Source organism: Mustela lutreola, chromosome 8 (assembly GCF_030435805.1).
Source record: "Mustela lutreola isolate mMusLut2 chromosome 8, mMusLut2.pri, whole genome shotgun sequence".
In the NCBI taxonomy this organism is placed as follows: domain Eukaryota; kingdom Metazoa; phylum Chordata; class Mammalia; order Carnivora; family Mustelidae; genus Mustela; species Mustela lutreola.
The window spans coordinates 111761461-111780754 of record NC_081297.1 but is presented as its reverse complement, the minus strand read 5'-3'; the positions used below and the strand labels follow the sequence as shown (position 1 = coordinate 111780754).

General features: G+C 34.6%; 1 pseudogene; it reads left to right on the top strand.

The window, feature by feature from the left end:
- The first annotated feature begins 2757 nt into the window (after positions 1 to 2757).
- LOC131839822 (heterogeneous nuclear ribonucleoprotein A1-like) overlaps positions 2758 to 19294 on the top strand; it is an 82004-nt pseudogene continuing 65467 nt past the window's right edge.

Below are 19294 nucleotides of genomic sequence, written 5' to 3'. Positions count from 1 at the left end.
GACTAACATAACATAATAAAAGATAATAAGAAAAAAATAAGAAAAATTGTTTTAATTAAAATATGAACTAGGTAGGGGTGCCTAGGTGGCTCAGTGGGCTAAGCCTCTGCCTTTGGCTCAGGTCATGATCCCAAGGGTGCTGGGATCGAGCCCCGCATCGGGATCTCTGCTCAGCGGGGAGCCTGCTTCCTCCCCTCTCTCTGCCTGCCTCTCTGCCTCCTTGTGATCTCTCTCTCTGTCCAATAAATAAATAAAATCTTTTAAAAAAATATAAACTAGGTATATAGATAAAAGGGGACTGTACTCCCCCCAGAATTAGTCAAATAAGATCCTTATCAAGACATGTCTTAGTAAAAGTTTTGAATTTCGAAGAGAGAAGGGTCAAAGTCTATAAACTCTGAACAAAAATATAATAGCTTTGAATTTATACCATATAATAATATAATGTTAAAAGGCAGTGGAGTGACAGTTAAAGGTATTGAACAAACAAGTTTAAAATTCAAGAATTTGGGGTGCCTGGGTGGCTCAGTGGGTTAAAGCCTCTGCCTTTGGCCCAGGTCATGATCCCAGGGTCCTGGGATTGAGCCCCACATTGGCTCAATCTTTCTGCTCAGCAGGGAGCCTGCTTCCCCCTCTATCTCTGCCTGCCTCTCTGCCTACTTGTGATCTCTATCTGTCAAACAAATAAATAAAATCTTAAAAAAATAATAAAAATAAAACTCAAGAATTCTGTAGAAAACCAAGGATTTCTTCCTACATAGTAATAGATCATTAGGTTCTCAGACATACAAGGACTCAGAAAATATACCACCTATGCACTTATTAAATGCACTATTAATACATGTACACACACACACATACACACACATCCCTCCACACACATATACATCTGTAAGATCTGTTATATTTAACAAATATTATAATTCAGCTGGTACTCTGCCAAGATTTAGGAGAAGTTGGTGATGAAAACAGAAGTAGACACTATTTTCATGGAGCTTTACAGAGAAGTATATTAAAAAAATCAAACATACTAAAATAAAGGACATTTAGTATAAAAACTTTTTAAGTTTTAATACAGTTGGTTCTTGATTTTGGAAATTCATTTTATTTGTTCAGTTTTTCTCTTATGGGTTGGATAAATTTTGGTTCTCAATTTTTAGGCTAATGGAAAATGTGATTTTTGAGCCACATCCTTAATCCTACAAGTCACATGACATTTTTAATTTATTTTTTAGTTTTTAAGAGAGATTTTATTTATTTATTTGAGATAGAGAAAGTGTGGGCCGAGAAAGAGAGAGAGTGAAAACAAGCAGAGAGAACTGCCAAGCAAGGAGCTGGATGCAGGGCTGGATTCCCGGACCCTGGGATCATGACCTGAGCCGAATGTAGAAGCTTAACTCACCGAGCCACCCAGGTGCCCCATCTTATGTTTTGATAAAAACGACTTGGAATTATTGTGCTAGAAGAAAAATGAAATAAAAACTAAATATTTGCCCTCTGCAGAAAAGGAATTCTTGACAAAGATGGAAATTTAAAGATTTTTGTGTTGACCACTGTTAAAATTCATATGTAGAATAACTACAACTATGTAAAGTATAAATTTGCATATCAATAAAAGATTATTCTTTTAAGGGTCTATTTGTTATAGAGGTGAACCTATTATAAATAATATAACAGGACATTAGTATACTTACTATACAAAGAACTGATCAAACTTTATTAAGTGACTTATTGGAATCTATTTTTTAAAAAAATCAAAGACATGAAAAGACAATTTATACAGCATCAAGTTATTTTACTAAATCATGTGTAACCTCACTGGAAGAAAATTTAAATTGGCTTAAATACTGAATACAATTTTTAGCTTCTCAAAATAAACACATGAAAACATAATCTACTGATAGAAGACTTTTAATTTGACATTACATTTCTGTAATGGAATTTATTTTGATAATGACCATCAAAAGATTTTTGATGTTCCCATATGTGGGTGCTTAGATGGGTGAAATAGGTGAAGGGGATTAAGAGAACACTTATCAAGATGAGCCAGGGTTGGGGGGGTAGGCTGGGTGGCTCAGTTGGTTAAGCATTTGACTCTGGATTTGGGCTTAGGTCATGATCTGAGGGGTGTGGGATCAAGCCTGGATTGGGCTCTATCCTCAACACTGCATCTGCTTGGGATTTTCTCCCTCTTTCTACACCCCCCATACATATAGACATACATAAATTAATTAATTAAATGTTTAAAAGAAAAAGATGAGCACTGAGTAATACAAGGAATTATGGGATCATTATTGTACACCTGGAACTAATGTAACATCATATGTTAACTAATATTGGAATAAAAAAAAAAGGCTTCAGGGCACCTGGGTGGCCCAGTGGGTTAGGCCTCTGCCTTTGGCTCAGGTCATGGTCTCAGGGTCGAGTCCTGCATCTGGCTCTCTGCTCGGCGGGGAGCCTGCTTCCTACTCTCTCTCTCTGCCCGATTGCATGGAGCACTGGGTGTGGTGAAAAAATAATGAATACTGTTATGCTGAAAATAAATAAATTTAATTTAAAAAAATAAAAAAAATAAAAAATATTCCATTATATTAAAAAAAAAAAGATTCCATGTTCAGAAAATATTTATCCAACCAAATTATCATTCTTTTACAAATGTCATATAACACCATTTTTAGACATTATGAAGCCAATATACATTCTGACTGAATGATCATCCTTAAAGTGACCCCCACCCCCACTCCCACCACCAACATCATGTCTAAATCAGAGTTTCCCAAAGAGCCTGAACAACTGTAGAAGCTTGTCATCAGAAGTTTGAGCTTTGAAACAACTGATGAGAGTCTGAGGAACCATTTTGGACTGGGGAACATTTATGGACTGTGTGATAATGAGAGATCCCAACACTAAGCACTCCAGAGGTTCTGGGTTTGTCACTATGCCACTGTGGATGAGCTAGATGCAGCCATGAATGTGAAGCCACACAAAGTGGATGAAAGAGTTGTAGAACCAAAGAGGGCTGTCTCAATAGAAGATTTTCAAATATCTAGTGCCCACTTAACTGTGAAAAAGTTTTTTGTTCATGGCATTAAAGAAGACATTGAGGAACATCATTTAAGAGATTATTTTGAATAGAATGGGAAAATTGAAGTGACTCAAGTCATAACTGACTGAAGCAGTGGCAAAAAGAGAAGCTTTGCTTTTGTAACATTTGAGAACCCATGACTCTGTAGACAAGATTGTCATTCAAAAATACTACACTGTGAATGGCCACAACTGTGAAGTAAAGAAGGCCCTATCCAAGCAAGAGATGGGTAATGTTTCATCCACCCAAGGAAGTAAAAGTGGTCCTGGAAACTTTGGTGGTGGACATGGAGGTAGTTCTGGTGGGAATGACAACTTTGGTCACAAGGAAACTTCAGTGGGTGAGGTGGCTGTGGTAGCAGTTGAGGTGGTGGTAGATATGGTGGCAGTGGTATGGCTGCAATGGGTTTGATAATGATGGTGGTTATTGGGGAGGCAGCCCTGGTTACTCTGGAGGAAGCAGAGGCTATGAAAGTGGTAGACAGACTTACAGAAACAGGGCAGTGGCAATGGTGACTGTGGCAGTTAGAATAGTTATAACAATGGAGGAGGCGGCTATGGTGGTGGTAGTACAAGCAACTTTGGAGATGGTGGAAGCTCTAATGATTTTGGCAATTACAACAATCAATCCTCAAATTCTGGATCCATGAAAGGAGGAAATTTTGGAGGCAGAAACCCTACCCCCTGTGGTGGTGGAGGGCTAATACTTTGCCAAACCACAAAACCAAGGTAGTTATGGTGGTGGCAGAAGGCCTTAATTACTGCCAGGAAACAAAGTTTAGCAGGAGAGGAGAGCCAGCGAAGTGACAGGGAAGGTACAGATTATAAAAGACTTGTGATCTCAGTCAAGAACAGTGGTAGCAGGGCCTCGCTGTTACAAAAACATGTTTTAGATAGTACTCATGTGTAGGAGCAAAATACTTAGGACTGTATTTGTGACTAATTGTATAAAAGATTATTTTAGTTTCTGTCACATGGAAAGTATAAAGCATTCCAACAAAGAGTTTTAATGTAGTTTTTTTTTTTTTTTTGCACCCATGCTATTGATTGTTAAATATAAAAGTCTGATCATGACACTGAATAAAGGTGTCTAAAAAAGAGGGGGCAATATACTTCCTTTAAAAAATTAGTCAAACAGATAACTTCAATTGACTGAGTCATAAATTATATTAAGAATGGAAGAACAAAGAGATTGTGATTTTAAATGGATATCAGTTGAAATATAGAAGGATGTAGTCTAAAAATTTCTGGGGTTAAAAAATAACATAAAGCTTAAACATTATTCTTAACAGGAAAATAAATTATTTAAAAATATTAATCTAATGTAATTCTTAGATAACAATATCAAGAACTAAATATGTGGAGAAAGACCAAACTTGTCACTTATGAAAATAAATGGATCCAGGTTTAAAAATATTTGTATGTATATTGAAGTGCTAGATGTCAATTTACTGGATGAAATAAACTTGTAAGAATGCAATTATTAAAATAGACTCTTTCATACTCTTGGGTCCTGAATACCATCTAGATTCATAGATTTTCAGTCACTCAGATACTGACTAAAAGCCTCATTTTATAATTCATAAATTCCCTATTGGTCTAAAGCAAAAATGGACATCCTCTTTCCTTTCAAAGCTTCTTTCCTTCTTTCTTCATTGGTGTCTGCCACAAATTACCAACTAGAAAAGGTAAGAGTTCCAGTTTTTTTTTTTAATTTCCTCCCTCCTTTCTCTCAAGTTTTAGCAAGAATAAGAAACTACAAGAATGTACAACCTTACATGACAGATGCTACTATAGTCTAGCATCTGGAACCATATTTGTATTGGGTATTTAAATATCACTTCTGGGGCACCTGGGCAGCTCAGTCAATTAGGCAATTAGACCAGAGCTGCCTTCAGCTCTGGTCATGACCCCAGGGTCTTGAGATGGAGCCCTGCGTCAGGCTCCCTGCTCAGTGGGAAGTCTGCTTCTCCTTCCTTCTCTGCCCCTCCCCCTGGCTTGTGCACTCTCTCTCTCTCAAATAAATAAATAAAATCTTTTAAAAAATATAGAATGAATGGGTCAGCCAGGAAATTAAAGAAAAATTGAAAAAATTCATGGAAACAAATGCTAATGAAAACACAATGGTTCAAAATCTGTGGGACACAGCAAAGGTAGTCCTGAAAGGAAACAAGAAACAAGAAAGGTGTTGAATACACAACCTAACCCTATACCTAAAGGAGCTGGAGAAAGAACAAAAAAGAAAGCCTAAACCCAGCAGGAGAAGAGAAATAATAAAGATCAGAGCAGAAATAAATGAAATAGATACAAACAAACACACAAACAAACAACAACAACAATAGAACAAATCAACAAAACTAGAAGCTGGTTCTTTGAAAGAATTAATAAGATTTATAACCCCCTGGACAGATTTATCAAAAAGAAAAGAGAAAGGATCCAAATAAATAAAATCATGAATGAAAAGGAGAGATCACAACCAACACCAAAGAAATACAAACAATTATAAGAACATATTATGAGCAACTCTATGCCAACAAATTTGACAATCTGGAAGAGATGGATGCATTCCTAGAGACATATAAACTGCCACAACTGAACCAGGAAGAAATAGAAAACCTGAACAGATCCATAACCAGTAAGGAGATTGAAACAGTCACCAAAAATCTCCAAGCAAACCTCTAACCCTCCAAACTCCAGGAAAGTTCTTCCCAGGGGAATTCTACCAAACATTTAAAGAAGAATTAATTCCTATTCTCCTGAAACTGTTCCAAAAAATAGAAATGGAAGGAAAACTTCCAAACTCATTTTATGAGGCCAGCATCACCTTGATTCCAAAACCAGACAAAGACTCTACCAAAAAGGAGAACTACAGACTAATATCCTAGATGAACACAGATGCGAAAATTCTCACCAAAATACTAGCCAATAGGCTCTAGCAGTACATTAATTCACAACAGTACATTATTCACCACAACCAAGTGGGGTTTATTCCTAGTCTGCAAGGTTGGTTCAACATCCACAAATCAATCAATGTGCTACAATACATTAATAAAATAACAAGAACCATATGATACTCTCAATAGATGCTGAAAAAGCATTTGACAAAGTACAGCATCCCATCTTGATCAAAACTCTTCAAAGTGTAGGGATAGAGGGCACATACCTCAATATTATCAAAGTCATCTATGAAAAACCCACTGCAAGTATCATTCTCAATGGAGAAAAACTGAGAGCTTTTCCACTAAGGTCAGGAACATAGCAGGGATGTCCATTATCACCACTGCTATTCAACATAGTACTAGAAGTCCTAGCCTCAGCAATCAGACAACAAAGAGAAATTAAAGGCATCCAAATTGGCAAAGAAGAGGTCAAACTCTCACTCTTTGCAGATGATATGATACTATATGTGGAAAGCCCAAAAGGCTTCACCCCAAATCTGCTAGAACTTGTACAGGAATTCAGTAAAGTGTCAGATATAAAATCAATGCACAGAAATCAGTTGCATTTCTTTACACCAACAACAAGACAGAAGAAAGAGAAATTAAGGAGTCAATTCCATTTACAATTGCACCCAAAACCATAAGATACCTAGGAATAAACCTAAAGAAAGAGGCAAAGAATCTATACTCAGAAAACTATAAAGTACTCATGAAAGAAATGGAGGAAGACACAAAGAAATGGAAAAATATTCCATGCTCATAGATTGGAAGAACAAATATTGTGAAAATGTCTATGCTATCTAAAGCAATCTACACATTTAATGCAATCTCTATCAAAGTACAATCCATTTTTTCAAAGAAATGGAACAAATAATCCTAAAATTTATATGGAACCACAAAAGACCCCAAATAGCCAGAGGAATGGTGAAAAAGAAAGCCAAAGTTAGTGGCATCACAATTCCAGACTTCAAGCTCTATTACAAAGCTGTCATCATCAAGACAGTATGGTAATGGCACAAAAACAGACACATAGATCAATGGAACAGAAGAGAGAGCCCAGAAATAGACCCTCAACTCTATGGTCAACTAATCTTCGACAAAGCAGGAAAGAATGTCCAATGGAAAAACAAAAACAAAAACAAAAAAAAAAAAAACAAAAAACAGCCTCTTCAACAAATGGTGTTGGGAAAATTGGACAGTCACATGCAGAAAAATGAAATTGAACCATTTCCTTACACCACACACGAAAACAAACTCAAAATGGATGAAGGACCTCAATGTAAGAAAGGAATCCGTCAAAATCCTTGAGGAGAACACAGGCAGCAACCTTTTTGCTCAGCCAGAGCAACATTTTCCTAGGAATATTGCCAAAGGCAAGGGCAGCGAGGTCAAAAATGAACCACTGGGATTTTATCAAGATCAAAAGCTTTTGCACAGCAAAGGAAACAGTTAACAAAACCAAAAGACAACTGACAGAATGGGAGAAGATAATTGCAAATGACATATCAGATAAAGGGCTAGTATCCAAAATCTATAAAGAACTTCTCAAACTCAACATCCAAAGAACAAATAATCCAATCAAGAAATGGGCCGAGGACATGAACAGACATTTATGCAAAGCAGACAACCAGATGGCCAACAGACACACGAAAAAGTGCTTCACATCACTCGGTATCAGGGAAATACAAATCAAAACCACAATGAGATATCACCTCACACCAGTCAGAATGGCTAAAATTAGCCAGTCAGGAAATGACAGATGCTGGTAAGAATGTGGAGAAAGGGTAACCCTCCTACACTGTTGATGGGAATGCAAGCTAGTGCAACCGCTCTGGAAACCAGCATGGAGATTCCTAAAAAAGTTGAAAATAGAGCTACCTTATGACCCAGCATTTGCACTGCTGGGTATTTACCCTAAGGATACAAACATAGTGATCCAAAGGGGCACATGTACCCGAGATTTTATAGCAGCAATGTCCACAATAGCCAAACTATGGAAAGATCCTAGATATCCATCAACAGATGAACGGATAAAGAAGAAGTGGTATACACACACACACACACACACACACACACACACACACACAATGGAATACTATGCATCCATCAAAAGAAATGAAATCTTGTCAGTTGTGACTACATGGATGGAACTAGAGGGTATTATGTTCAGCAAAATAAATCAATTGGAGGAAGACAACTCTCATATGATCTCCCTGATATGAGGAAGTGGAGATGCAACATGGTGTGCTTGGGGGAGTAGGAAAAGAATAAATGAAACAAGATGGGATCGGGAGAGAGATAAACCATAAGAGACTCTTAATCGCACAAAACAAACTGAGGGTTGCCAGGTGGAGAGGGTAGGGAGAGGGTGATGGGGTTATAGACATTAGGGAGGGTATGTGCTATGGTGAGTGCTGTGAAGTGTGTAAACCTGGTGATTCACAGACCTGTACCCCTGGGGCTAATAATACATTATATGTTTATACAAAAATTTAAAAATTATAAAAAAGTATGTATTTATGACTTATTTTGTTCTTTTTTTCCCCATGAGTGATTGTGAGCTTTATTTCTGTCACTGGAATCTCACATGCAGCAGCCTGATGTGAGTACATCTCCCTCTGGTGACCAGCTGTGACCCTCTTTCTGTTCTGCCTTCAGGAGGACCTCACCACAAAAACCCAATTAAGTGAGATTGTCATTTCCCATCAGGCTGACTCTCATCCAGCTATCTTCCTCAGAAGTGCTCCACAGGAAGATCCACAGCTATCTTACTTGTTCAGTTCTGAACCTCAGTATTGTTTCCAGCATATCTCCCTCACCTCTATCAAGCCAGACCCCTCTGGTCAGCCTCTGGTCAACTGTTATTTTGCAGGTATGTTACAAGCACTAGTTGTAGTGCCCTTCCTATACCAGGACACTTGTCAGTCTTTCTGAACTTGCTTTTGTAAGTAGTCTTTCTTGGCTGGGAGGGAGTGACAGGTCTGTGCCTTTGGGGAGAGAGGAGGAAACTAGCATTCTCTTCACAGAATCCCTTATTCTCTTTGGAGAAATTGATCTCTCAAGAATTCCTAGCTTTTGCTCATATAATATTGTGGTGGAGATGGACTGATAGTAATAGAACTGCTTTTGGACACTTCTTTTGCATGTTCTGCATAAAAGTTCCATACCTAAAATCACAGGTTCCTTTGTATTAATTGCTTTCAAATTTGAGGCCAGACTTTACAATAGGAGTAGTCTTATTTTAATAGTCTGTGACATACTTAACTCACTATATAATTCCAAAGTCTTTAGTTATCTAGCTTCTGTATGTCCTTTAACCTCATTCCCGCCTGCTCCATGCAATCTAGCTACAATGGCTTTCTTTAAATTCCCACATCGTATGCACCTAATACTTTCCTGTTTCTAGAACACTATTTTCTTAAATCTTTGCATAAATCTTCATTCAGAAAGTAGTCATCTACTGAGAAAGAGCTTTCCCAATCCCCTTTATCTCATTCCACTGCTTTATTATCTTTATAGCACTTACTAATTTCTAAAAATTACTTACTAATTTCTCTCTCTTCCTACATGAGGATAAATTCCAGAGAAGTGGGAAACTAGGATATAATTTACATTGCTCTAACCCCAGAGATTAGAAAGATGCTTGTTTCAGGCTGTATACCAAAAAACAGAGCACAAAACAGAAAAAAGAAAAAGAAAAAAACAGAACAGATGATAATATCTAAGGTATAAAAAAATGGTGTATTCTCTATACAACAGATAATCAAAAAAGAAATAGGAGAAATAAGTTTAAAAAAAAAAGCTTTTGAAGTATAGGTAATATTTTACCAGGCAAGAGCAAATTTAGGAAGCAGAAGTGCAATTATTAAATGTTAACATCTTACACTGAATAGGTATATTGCTAACACATACCTTTCATTATATTTTAGTGTCAAATATTAGAGCATCAAAGATAGAATCATGAGTTCAAGGAGAGCAGGGACTTTTGGATTTTTGTTAACTTTTTTTTTTAAAGATTTTATTTGTTTATTTGACAGTAGATGGAGAGGCAGGCAGAGAGAGAGAGAGAGAGAGAGAGAGAGAGAGAAGCAGGCTCCCTGCTAAGCAGAGAGCCCGATGCGGGACTCGATCCCAAGACTCTGAAATCATGACCTGAGCTGAAGGCAGCGGCTTAACCCACTGAGCCACCCAGGTGCCCCGTTAACTTTTTTTTTGTTGTTAACTAATATACCCACAATACCCAGAAAAATGTCTGTAATATATGTTGAAGGAATAAATGACTCAATCTATCTAAATAAAAAACTTATAAAGTTGACAAAAATTAGAATTTGAATAGTTGAATTGGTCAAAATACAATTCAAAATTTAGGCAGAACAATTAGGCAAAATAGATAAATCTACCCAGTGGGAGTTTAATGTAATTATTATTAAGGATAATAGTTCTTTCCAAATACCTTTAATTCTTCCATGCTTCCTTTTTTTTTTAGTGTTTTACTTGGAAAAACCACAACATTGTCATATTTCATGTGTTTTGTTGAATGAATGTGGTATAAATAATGTGTAATGAATAAATTATTAATATGATAATAATTAATAATTAAATTAATAATTTAATTCATATTAAATATTTTACTTTACAAGAAAAGACTATATTTTGCAAATATATACACACTTTATTATATACCAGGTTAAATAGAATACTTCATAAGTACCTATAAGTCAGATTTATGTTTCCAGTTCAAGATGGCAATGTAGGAAGTCTGTGAACTCACTTTCTCCATGGATTACACCAAATTAAACCAATTAGTATAATATAACAATTCTTCCTGAAGAACTGTGGGCTAACTGAGCAGTAACTTAACAACCAAAGATAGAATGTAAAGAGCAAGAGAGAGACATGTCATGGTCTAGAAGAGTAACTAGCATATACAGCCACAGTGCCAGCCACCCAGCCAACAAAAGTCATCAACCACAGAGAGGCTGCATAGACAACACCAAACACAAGACCATTCCCTCAGCTTTAGAAGCAGTGGTCATTTTGACTAATCAATAGAAATAAACACAGGAAGTCAAACAAAATGGGGAAACAGAAAAATACATTTGAAAAGGAAGAACAAGAAAAAAAAATCTTAAAAAAAGAACCAAATGAAACAGTGATAAGCAATATGCCTGATAAAGAATTTAATGTAATGACTGTAAAGATACTCATCAGGTTGGAGAAAAAGACTAGAAAAACTCAATGAGACTTTGAACAAAGAACAAACAGGGTTGAAGAATATGATAATTGAAAAAAAATTCACTAAAAAGAATCAACAGTAGATTAGAGGTTGCAGAAAAACTATCAGTGATCTAGAAGGCATGGCAATGGAAAACACACAAGCTGAACATGAAAAAGTGAAAATAATTTTTAAAAATTAGGATGGATTAAAAGATCTCTTAGACTACAGCAAGTTAATGAATATTCCCAGTACAGGGGTCCTAGAAGAAGGAAAGAGAGTCAGAAAGGTGTAGAAAACTTATTTGAAAAAAAATAGTAACTGAAAACTTCCCTGACTGAGGGAAAAAAATAGATATTCAAGTCCAAGAAGTAAAGAGAGTTCCAAAGAAGATTAATCCAAGTTGGTCCACATCACAGCACAGAATAATTAAAATGTCAAAGGTTAAAAATAAAGAGAGAATCTTTAAAGGACCATGAGAGAAAAAATGTTACCTACAAGGGAAAAACAATCGGGTTATCAGCTGATTTTTCAGTGAAAACTTTGCATGCTAGAGGAAATTAGCATGATACATTCAAAGTGCTGAAACTAAAAAAAACTACAACCAAGAATACTCCACTCAACAAGGTTATCATTCAGATTTGAAGAAGAGATAAAAAGTTTCCCAAACAAAAGCTAAATCCAGAAAATATCAATATATATATGAATATAATATTGTGAAGAAGAGAGTAAAAAGGAAAGAGAAGGGGAAAAAAGAAAGATTTTTTTCTTTCCTTTATTTTTTAAAGAATGTGTTTAAATTCAAAAGACCATCAAATTAATATAGATTACTCTTCACTTAGAATGTTATATATGAACCTCATGGTAATAAAAAACCAAAAACTATGAAAGTTACACAAGAGAAAGGCAAAACATCACGATACTCATTGATCACAAAAAGAACAGAAAGAACTATAGAAACAACTAGAAAACAAATTCTAAAAATGGCAACAAGTACATATTTATCAATAATTAATTTAAAGGTAAATAGCCTAAATGTTCCAATCAAAAGACACAGAATGGTGGAATCAATTAAAAAAGGAAGACCCATATATATGTGGCCTACAGAAGATTCACCACAGACCTTAAGGCACATATGGACTGAAAGCAAAGGGTTGGAGAAATATTCACCATGGAAGTGGTCGGGGGGAAGCCAGGGTAGCAATACTTACAAGAGACAATATAGACTTTAAAACAAAGACTGTAACAAGAGACAAGGAGGGCATTACCTAATGAAAAAAGATCAATCCAACATAAAGGTAGAACAAGTATAAATACCTACATAACACTGGAAAACCTAAATACATAAGGCAAATAGTAACCAAGTAAACAACGTAAAGAGAGAAACTAATGGAGATACAGGAACAGTAGGAGATGTTAACACTCCACTTATATCAATAGATAGATCATTCATATAGGAATCAATAAGGAAACAGTGTCTTTGAATGACACATTGGACCACATGGACAAAACAGATATACACAGAACAATCCATTCCAAAACAGAATACACATTCTTTCAAGTGCACACGGAAAATCCAGAAAAATCACATATGAGATCATAAAAGAAGCCTCAATAAATTTAAGGAGATTGAAATAAGGCCATACATCATTTCTGACCTCAGTGGAAACCAGAAATAAATCACAAGAAAAACCTGGCAGAAACACAGACATGTGGACTCTAAACAAAGTGATACTAAACAACTAGTAGCTCAATGTAACAATCAAAGAAAAAAAATCAAACGAAAATGGAAACACAAAGGTCCAAAATCTCTGGGACACAATAAAAGCAGTTCTAAGAAGGAAGTGTAGAGCAGCACAGGCTTACCTCAAAAAACAGGAAAAAATTCCAACAATCAGACTTCACACCCAAAGAACTAGAAAAAGAACAAACAAAGTCCAAGGTGAGAAGAAAGGAAATAATAAAGATGAGGGCAGAAGTAACTGAGGTAGACAAAAAGAAATAGAAAAAGCCAATGAATCAAGAGCTAATTCTTTGAAAAGGTAAAATCAAAAATCCTTAGCCACAGTCATCAAGAGAAAAAAAGAAAGGGTATAAATAAATAAAATCAGAAATGAAAGGAGAAATAACAATTGACACCACAGAAATACAAAGTATTATATGAGAACACTCTAAAAAATTACATACCAACAAGCTGGACAAACTAAAATAAATTAGATAAATTTCTAAGTACATATAATCTTCCAAAACTGAGCCAAGAAAAATAGAAAATCTGAACAGACCAACTCCAAGTAACAAAATGAATTGATAATCCAAAAACTACCAAAAACAGAAGTCTAGGACCAGATGGATCCACAAGTGAATTCTACCATATATTTAAAGAGTTTATACCTACTCTCCTCAAACTATTCCAAAAAATAGAAGAGGGAAGAAAGCTTCTAAATACATTGAAGGAGACCATATTACCCTGACACCAAAATCAGACAGAAAACTATAGGCTAATATCTCTAAAAAACATAGATACAAAAATCCTCAACAAAATATCATCCAAGAGCATACAACAATCAACTAAGGTGATCTTTCACCATAATCAGGTGGGATTTACTCCTGGGATGCAAAAAGAGTTCAATATTTTCAAATCAATCAGAAACCAAATCAACAAGAAGAAGGTTAAAAATCACATGATCATCTCAATGGATGTAGAAAAATCATTTGAGTAGTTTCAACATCCAATCATGATTAAAAACTCTCAACAAAATAGGGCCAGAAAGAATATACCCCAACATAATGAAAGCCATATATGAAACACCCACAGCTAACATTATCCCCAGTGGTGAAAAACAGGGTGTTCCCTCTAAAGTCAGAAACAAGATCCATTCTCACCACTTATATTAAAACATAGTAAAAGAACTCCTAGCAACAACAATCAGAAAAGAAAAAAGAAGACCTTGCCTGATCCCACCCTGAGCCAGCAGTTCTCCACTCACACCACATCTGGTGGGACAGGCCATGCACCAATGCCAACTGAACGGATATGGGCAGAGCCATGGTGGCCAGGCTCAGACTACTGCTTCTGGTACTGCTTCTACCGACACAGATTTATTCAAATCAGACAACTATTTTAACACTGTCAAGTACCTTCTCCCAGACTACCTCGACTGCCCCAAATTCAGCTAATACTACCACCATGTGAGTGCTATGAATTCAACAGCCAGTCTTTTCTTGATCTCATTCTCCGTCTATATCTCTACTCTTTTAAGACTCAGGTCAAGAAACATCTGTACTTCCCCATCTTCTGAACCCAATCCAAATGGTGTCTAGACAACCAGTGCAACAAGGAAAAAACAGGTCTTCATTGAATTTGCTAATCCACACCTTGTTTCATTGACAGAAAATGTTGAGGATTCCAAATCTGATTGGTTTAAGAACATGTGAAGGGTTTGACTAGGTGATGAATGTCTATTAAATCTCCTGGAGTTTCATGTATGAGATGAAGAGATAATATCCAAGATTAGTTAAAAGATAATTTCTTATGCCTAAGGAAGTATGGGCATGTAAAATTCTACCTTGAAAATGAGAATAGATTTTTATCTTACATAGATATAAAAGATGGGATGTGAACAGATTCAGTTTTCATTTGGCTCATTAAATCTTTAAGGCCATGAAACACTTAATACAAAAAGCTTCCATGATTCTATTTAAATGTACATTAGAAAGAATGTCCAGGTGTTATTGTAAATCCTCAATGCATTGTTTCAGCAGTACAAAATTAATGTCTATGTACTCTAGATAAAAGTTTTACGTTGTTAAGCTGTCAATGTTTCTTGGGAACTGAAGTCTTTCCTCTGAGGCTTTGACAATGCATTTGACAATGCATTTGACTTTTTATATAGTAGTTGACATGTGCCAGGGCAATGATGGGTTGGAATCAACCCTCAACTGAAGCATAATGAGTAAGTTTTGCTTATGTACTTATCACTTTTTCCTATTTAACAAGAGTGCCAGATTCATTTAACTAAACCGATTCCAAAAGAGTAAAAGAACACTGACCTAAACTAATTTCAAAATGCCTTTTATTTCTGTATATGTTGAATACTTTTTGCAATTTAAAAAATGATCTGTTTTGAGTGTAAAATTGACAAATCTTGAAATTAAAAAGGCAAAATATGTGCAGGAGCCAAAACTGTGAATCAAGTTTTTGGGAAGTGAAGACTGGGAAGCTTATTTACATTAAAGTCAGAAAAACTTTTATACTCTTTTTGCAAATATATATATTTATATATAAATATATATCAATATATAAATATATATCTAAATATAAATATAAATATATATATATATATGAAAAACTCTGAATCAGAATAGCCACATTTGGAACACTTTCTGTTAGTTAATGCTTTTATATAGTTAGAACCTGATCCTAAGGTTAGAGTGGGCTTGATTCTGGAAAGTAAATTTTTTCACAACTGCCTTGATGCACAGAAAGCTTTTTAAAAATAGACACTCAAAGGTCTTTTGTTTGCATGGTCAAACACGGATGCTTAGATATTCCAGTACTTAATGTGGACTCAGTAGTCTTGATAACCAAAGTAATTTTTTACCATTTTTAGGAAACTACACTAGAACAGCCATATCCAACAGATTTCACTGCTCTATGTGTGAATGAATATTCAATTTTGTTTCATACCTGAATGCTGTATATCTATTTTGGTTTGTATATTCTGTTTGTATATTTATGCCTTGATTCATAGTAACTTCTTATGCTATGGAATTGATTTGCACTGAACAGAAACTGTAAATAAAAAGAAATGGCTGAAAGAGAAAAAAAAGAAATAAAGACATTCACATTGGTAAAAAAAAAATTAAATTGTCATTATTTGAAGACAATATGGTACAGAAATCCTAAAGACTGCACCGAAAAAATATTAAAAGTAAAAAAAGGAATTCATAAAGTGGTAGGATACCAAATTAATATCCAGAAACTGGTAGTGTTTCTATACACTAACCACAAAGTTGTAGAAAGAGAAATTCACACACACACACACACACACACACACACACACACCCTATTTATAACCGCATCAAAAAGAATAGGATACCCAGGAATAAACTTAAAGAGGTGAAAGACTGGTGTTCTGAGAACTAAAACACTGGTGAAAAAACTGAAGATGACACAAACAAATGGAAAGATATTCTATGCTCATGGGAGTAGAAGAATTAATATTGCCAAAATGTACTTATTACCCAAAGCAATCTACAGATTCAATGCAGTTCTTATCAAAATACCAATAGCATTTTTCACAGAACTAGAACCAATAATGGTAACATTTATATGGAACCACAGAAGACCCTGAATAGCCAAAGCAATCCTGAAAATGAAGAACAAAGCTGATGGTATCCCAAGTCCAGATTTCAATGTATACTACAAAGCTATAATAATTAAAACACTAAGGTATTGGCACAAAAATGGAAAACAAGATCAACGGAACAGAACAGAAAGCCCAGAAATAAACCCATACTTGTACAGTCTATTAACCTATCACAAAGGGGGGAAGAACATGTTAATGGGGAAAAGACAATCTTCTCAACAAATGATTCTGGGAAAACTGGACAGCTACATGCAAAAAAATGAAACTGGACTACTTTATAACACCATACACAGAAATAAACTTAAATTGAATTAAAAACCTACATGTGAAACCTGAAACCATAAAAATCCTGGGAGAAAACATAGATTGTAATTCATCTTATAACATCAGCCCTACAACATTTTTCTAGCTATGTCTCCTGAGGTAAGGGAAATAAGAACAAAAATAAACTATTGGGCTTACATCAAAATAAAGGTTTTACACAGCAAAGGAAATGATCAAGAAAACAAAAAGGCTGAATGGGGGAAGATATTTGCAAATGACATATCTGGTTAAAGGGTCAGTATCCAAAATATATAAAGAACTTATACAACTCAATACTCCAAACCAAACATCCTATTAAGAAATGGGCAGAAGATCTGAGTAGACAGTTTTCAAAGACCAAGATAGATGGCTAAAAGACCATGTAAAGATATTTAACATCACTCGTCATCAGGGAAATGCAAATCACAGCCACAATGAGATATCACCTCACACCCTTTGGAATGGCTAAAACCCAGATAGACAAAAACATCAAATGTTGATGAGGAGGTAGAGAGAAAGGAACACTTGTGTACTGTTGGTCAAAATGTAAAGTGGTATAGCCACAGTGAAAAACTGTAGAGAGGTTCCTCAAAAATTTAAAAATAGAAATACCATATGATCCACTAATTCCAATTTTGGGTATTTACCCAGAGAAAAACAAAACAGTATCTCAAATATATATATATGCACCCTTATGTTTATTGTAGTATTTATTATAGCCAAGACATGGAAGCAACCTAAATGTCCATCAGCAAACAAATGGATGAGGACACAAATAGATAAGGAAATTATATACATATGTGGAATATTATGTAGCCACAAAAAGGGTGAGATTATGCCTTTGAGGGCATTAAAGATATCATGGTAAGTGAAATCAGTCAGACTGAGAAAGACAAATGCCATAGAATTCCACTCATAAATGGAATCTTTAAAAAAATGAATGACAAAAAGAAAGCAGAATCAGAACTATAATTATAGAGAATAAACTGGTGGTTGCCATTGGAGAGGGGGTGGACAAAATGGGTGAAGAGGAGAGGGAGATATAGGTCTCCAGTTATGAAATGAATAAGTGATGGGAATAAAAAAGCAGAGCATAAGGAATATAATCAATGATATTGTAATAGCAATATAATGGGATAGATGATAATTATACCTATGGTGAACATAGCATAATGTGTAAACCTGTCAAATCACTAAGTTGTACACTTGAAACTAATGTAACATTGTGTATCAACTATGCTCAAATCTTTTTTTAAAAAGTCAGATTTATACAGATGTAATTTATAATTACAGTGTAACAAACTATATATTAGTGAAAAAAAATTTATATAAGAAATATTCATCCACTGTTTAAGAAAAGAAATAGTCTCAGTTATTTCAAATGAGAAACTAAAACAGGACTTGGAGATAAAGTAAATAAAACAATATAAATTATACAGTAAAATCTGAAGTTAGGAATTTGTATGTGTGATATATTACTACTTAAGAAAAAAACAAATAATTATTTAGAAATCTCAAAAAGGAAGCACATATGGAGGGTGAGAAATTAAGATTTCCACTAAATTTATGCACATTTAAGTTTGTATATATTTTGCAATTTTTATTATTTTGTAATTATAAAAGCAATATCTAATAGATAAATAAGCATAGGAGATCACTTTATATATCTGTATGCTATTGTGTCTAAGCCATTATTCCACAAAGCTTTGTTTTGTAATATATTTATAGAAATGCTTTTGTATGGTGATAGAAGTGTCAATGTTCAAGAATGCTTGGGAAATACCAGGTTAAGCCAAAATAAGGAGATATTTTGATAATAAAATTTTTCAAACTAACAGGTAGATTAAGATATTGTGCTGATTTCTGATTTTCCTGTTATAATATGCAAATTTAGTTATTATAAATATTTTTTGGCATATGTTAATAATTCTTGGGTCTAAAATCTCTAATTTTTTAAAAATACTATTATATGCTGGTATATACTTCAAATTTTTGTTAAATTGGCAATTTTCTAGGAAAACATAAATGATGAAAATTGAATATAAAGCAAAATTTATGAATACACAAAATGTTTATTAAAGAATTACAATTGAAGCAAGCAATGTTCATAGATCATTTAACAAATAACTTTTTCCATTATTTTACTGGAAAATTAATTAGTTCACACAATATTCCAGAAGATAGGAAATATATATTGTTTCCTAGGTAAGTTTATAAATATTACAACCTAGAAAAAAATCTTTAATAAAGAAACCAAAAATATGTATATTTTAGAGATATCCCAAACAAAATATCCAGCAGTAGAGTTCAAAAAAAAAAATCCTTGATGAAGTAAAGTTATCATATATTCAATTATTCCTTATGTTTTATGAAATGTATTCATA